The sequence below is a fragment of the Schistocerca americana genome, chromosome 3, assembly GCF_021461395.2.
Source record: "Schistocerca americana isolate TAMUIC-IGC-003095 chromosome 3, iqSchAmer2.1, whole genome shotgun sequence".
NCBI lineage: Eukaryota > Metazoa > Arthropoda > Insecta > Orthoptera > Acrididae > Schistocerca > Schistocerca americana.
Window position 1 is genome coordinate 770,345,983 of NC_060121.1, and position 5,258 is coordinate 770,351,240.

The window sequence follows — 5,258 nt, forward strand, 5'->3', positions numbered from 1 at the left end:
GTCCTTTTCTTTCACCCCTCTTCCTCCCCCTTCAACTCTTCTGCCAAAAGGAGCCACCACTGGCTCCGAAAGCTTGTGAAAGTTAAATCCTTTTGTATCTGTGTTCCCCTGCAGCTGCTTGGTGGGTAGATCTGTCCATATAAACTATATTGTCAATAACTGATTATTTTCGTTGTTATATTAGCCTTTGTGGCCATCATTCCTTCTTATGTAACCAACTTATCAGTCTTTGTTCTTGTCTGTCTTGTTCAAACTATCGTCTGTTTTCTACCTTTTGTGCTAGTATCCCGAATATTTATTTACCTGTACCACACAAATTAACACTTTGCCCACACATCTTTTCTAGTACCAGTTTTCGTGCACATAGATGGGCCTAGTGTTATTTGCGAATTTACATATATTTTCTTTCCCACCCTATTTATATGCAGTCCTTTCACGTTTTTGTGCGTTTGCTTTTCGCCTAACCGCACTGATCGACTTCTGCTGCCATCTCCAACATTACTTCATTTGCCAAGCGAAATAATTTACATTATCTCCTGCGACTTCCTCTTTCTGTCTGGCCACTTTTTAAAATTTCGTCTCCTTTCATAACTTCGCCTATCTGTTTTTGTTTTTTTGTTTACAGTCACTTTTTTGTATCATATAAACCATTCTTGTGGCGAGAAGTTCTTGTCCACTCATTGCCTCTTGTTAATCATTGTCTGTTCTCAAGATTTTCGTGTGAATTTTTCTGATTTTTCCAAATTTTCCCCTGCTTTTCTTCTGTTCTATCTTTTTCCAGCCTCTGCCTCTCGTTTGTGCCACTTCCACCATTTGTAATGCTCCAAACTGTCCTCTCTTGCCATGATGAATCCGTTCTCTTCAAAAACATGGCTTCACATTATTCAAATTAAGGTCCCACATTCTGTTTCTCGAAATCTGCTTGTCTCTTGGAATTACTCCCAAAGTCTCTGTTTCTGGATGCAATCCTACTCCACACCACCCTCTTTTACAGTATCAAATACAGCCACCTCTTGCACTTACCCAACTAATCTGTGATCTATATGCCTCATCTGCCAATTTCCACTCCACCAGATTTCTCTGCTTCTACAAGATCATGCACTTATCTGCCCCTCATGTTTCCCTGGATGTTATCTGCCAAGCCAACTTCAGACTGCAACAACATTCCAGGCTTCATCTCAAAAAGCTATACCACCTTCTCCTAAGCTATCTCCTGTCCCTCTGCCGCTCCCCAAACAGCCACTTCAACCACCACTCCTCCCCTACAAACCTAGCTTAGCCAACTTCCTTAACATCCTACAGCCTTCACCACTGCCTTCCAAACCAGTAACATCTCGTAATCACAAGAACCAGTCACAACCATAACGTGTTCTCAATCTCTCGCCCAAAGCACTCTCCCCCCTGAATTATCTGTATTATCCAAGGGTCTCACTTGAAGCCCTAAACCTGTATTTGCTACTTTGGTGAAGGACATACTTTCCTTTACATGTAAAGCCAACTGGAAATATCACTTTGTAACCCAATCCCCAAACCTTTCCAACAGAAAATCTGACATTGAACCCTGCCTCGAACAGCTACGTCCACGGTCCCAACTTTATCCACCACCACTACCTCAGAATCATCCCCTACAAGCCTTCCAAGAATTCCTCACACCCAGCATTGCTTCACAATATTTCCTGAGGTTCATACAACAAGACCCTAACCTGTCCTCTGCAGAATTCTAGGTTCCCCAAAAGCTCATGACTCCATCATTATCCTCCCAGCAGACAAAGGATCTACCACTGTGGACTTGACCGACAAGAGTATGTAAGCGAAGGTGTATGCTAGCTGTTTGGCACCTCTACATACAGCATCTGCCACCCAAATCCCGTCCCTGTTATTCAAACTGACCTGTAGTCCCTTCTAAAGACCTCAGGCCCAACACAGGGACTTACACCTCAATCCATAGAACTTCTTACCCCACCCAAACCACGCACCCCCACCCTTTTACCTTCTTCCTAAGATCCACAAACCAAATCACCCTGGTCGTACTATAGTTAGTGGCTTCAGAGCACCCACCAAACAGATATCTGCCTTAGTTGATAAACACATGCAACCCATAGTACAGAGACTTATGGTTGGTTGGTTGGTTTGTGGTGGTCAAGTGGTCCAGACTACAAAGGCCATTGGTCCCCTTGTTCCATGACCATAAAAACTTACAAGGCGTAAGAACAAGAAAGACACAGACAAAGACCAGAAAACAAGGAAATAAAAGCACATAGAGATTTACAGTGGTTCTCTGACCATGAAAACAAAAAAGGAAAAGCCAACCACCAAGAAACACACTAAAAACCAGAATCTAAAACCGTAGGCCAAAGGCCAGAATCAACACAAAAGACACAAACCCTTACATCAAGTGATAAAAGCCCCCTGCATGAATAAAACTCAAAACTAGGTTTGCCATTGCAGCGCCATCCGATAAAAGTGCAGGGAGCGTATCAGGCAGTGCAAACATCTGCCTGAATCCATTTACAAATGGACAGGCCAACAAGATGTGGACCATTGTCAACTCTGCTCCACAGTGACAGAGGTGGGTTCTCATAGCGCAAGAGGTGACCATGCGTCACCCAGGTGTGGCCAATGCATAACCGACAGAGAACAACTGACTCCTTGTGGGAGGCATGCGAAGAGAAGCACCACGCACCAGTAGTCTCCTTGACGGCCCAAAGTTCGTTGGATGAAGGCAGGGTGCGCCATTCTTCACCCCAGGTGCAAAGTACCTTCTGCTGCAAAATTGACCTGATGTCACTCACTGAAAAGCCAATCTCCAAGGCCGGCACACCAACAGCCTGTTTGGTCAGTGTGTCAACATGTTCATTTCCTGGGATGCCGACATGACCCAGTGTCCACACAAAGACCACATAGTGGCCGCAATGGGCAAGGGTATTGATGGACTCCTGGATAGCCATCACCAGATGTGAGCGAGGGAAACACTGGTCGATAGCTCATAAACCGCTCAGGGAGTCTCTACAGATAACCAAGGACTCACCTGAACAGGAGCGGATATGCTCTAGGGCGCGAGAGATGGCGACCAGCTCTGCAGTGAAAACACTGCAGCCAGCTGGCAACAAGTGTTGTGCATAATGGTCTCCCAGAGTAAGAGCATAACCCAAGTGACCAGCAACCATCGAACCTTCGGTATAGACCACATCAGATCCTCAAAACAAGGCAAGTATTGAAAGAAAGTGACGGCAGAGGGCCTCAGGAGGGACTGAGTCCTTCGGACCCTGTGCCAGATCGAGTCTAAAGCATGGGTGGGGCACATACCATGGGGGTATATGTACAGGGGCCCAGAAAAGAGGCAGAAGAGGGAAAACTTCAAGCCCAGAGAGAAGACCCTGATGTGAACCGCGATCTTACACCCTGACCAGGGCTGCCGTTCCGGAAGATGGACGACTGAATTCGGGAACAGCAGACAGTAATTGGGAGCCACAAACATCCATAGCATAAGTGGCCAGTAATCGTTGGCACCGGATCCGCAATGGAGGGACACCAGCCCCCACAAGTATGCTGGTGACAGGGCTGGTGTGGAAGGCTCCAGTGGCGAGTCGGATTCCACTGTGAAAGATGGGGTCAAGCAACCACAACGCTGAAGAGGATGCCGAACCATAAGCCAGGCTTCCATTTATACAGAAGGGACTGAATTAATGCCTGGTACCGCCATAACAGGGTAGACCGATCGGCACCCCAGCTGGTCTGACTCAACCAACGAACAGCATTAAGGTGCCACCTTCGTTTAAGCTGCTGAATGTGAGGGAACAAAGTAAACCGGGTATCAAAAACCAAAAAACTGACGCATCTCCACCACTGCAAGAGGTTTGCCGTCAAGATAGAGTCGTGGCTAAGGGTGAACAGTACAACGCTGGCAGAAATGCATAATGCAGGCCTTGGTAGCCGAAAACTGAAAGCCATGCACAGTCCACGGCTGCGCCTTGTGGATAGCGCCCTGCAGCTGCAGTTCAGCAGCTGCAATGCCAGTGGAGCTATAGTAAAGGCCGAAGTCGTCAGCATACAAGGAAGCTGAGACAGACGTTCCCACAGCTGCAGCGAGCCGATTAATAGCAATTAAAACCAAGCAGACACTTAAGACAGATCCTTGCGGTACACCATTCTCCTGAACTCGGGAGGAACTATGAGAGGCAGCAACTTGCACGTGGAAGGAGTGAAGCGACAGAAAATTTTGTATGAAAATCAGAAGTGGACCCCGAAAACCCAACCATGAAGCATGGAGTGGACGTGGTGTTGCCATGTTGTATCATAAGCCTTACGCATGCCGATAAAAGACGGCGACCAGATGCTGACAGCAGGCAAAGGCCATATGGATGGCAGACTCCAGGCACACCAGAGTATTGGCGGCAGAGCAGCTCTTACAGAACCCACCCTGAGATGGAGCCAGAAGGCCCTAAGACTCAAGTAGCCAACTCAACCTCCGGCTCACCATGCGTTCGAGCAACTCGCAAAGAACGTTGGTGAGGCTAATGGGGCGGTAGCTGTCCACCTCCAGTGGGTTCTTGCCAGGTTTCAACACAGAGATTATGATGCTTTCCCGCCACTGCGACGGGAACACACCCTCAACCCAGATACAGTTGAAAAGGTCTAGGAGGCGTCATTGGCAGTCCACTGAGAGGTGTTTGAGCATCTGGCATTGCATGCGATCTGGCCCGGGTGCCATATCAGGGCAAGCAGCTAGGGCACTTTGGAATTCCCACTCACTGAATGGAGCATTGTACGATTGAGGGTGGCGCATGTGAAATGAAAGGCTCCAACATTCCAACCGCTCTTTCAGGGAGCAGAAGGCCAGTGGGTAATTCGCAGAAGCGGAACTCTTCGCAAAATGCTCCGCTAAATGGTTTGCAATTGTGTCGGAGTCAGTACAGACTGTGATAGTGCAGGGACACTGACAGAGGTCCGATAGCCATAGAGTCGCCTAATCTTGGGCCAAACCAGTGATGGAGAGGTACGGAAGCCAATGGTGGAGACATACCTTTATCAGCACTCCTGCTTGCATCAGCGAATGAGCTGATTGGCTCACGCAAGGTGCCGTTTAAAGGCTATGAGGTGTTCCAATGAGGGATGCTGCTTGTGATGCTGGAGGGCTCGCCTGTCATCTTTAATTGCCTCAGTGATCTCGCGCGACCACCAAGGCACAGTCCGCTGCTGAGGGGACCCAGAAGGACAGGGAATGGCAGATTCTGCGGCAGTAATAATGCCGGTGGTAA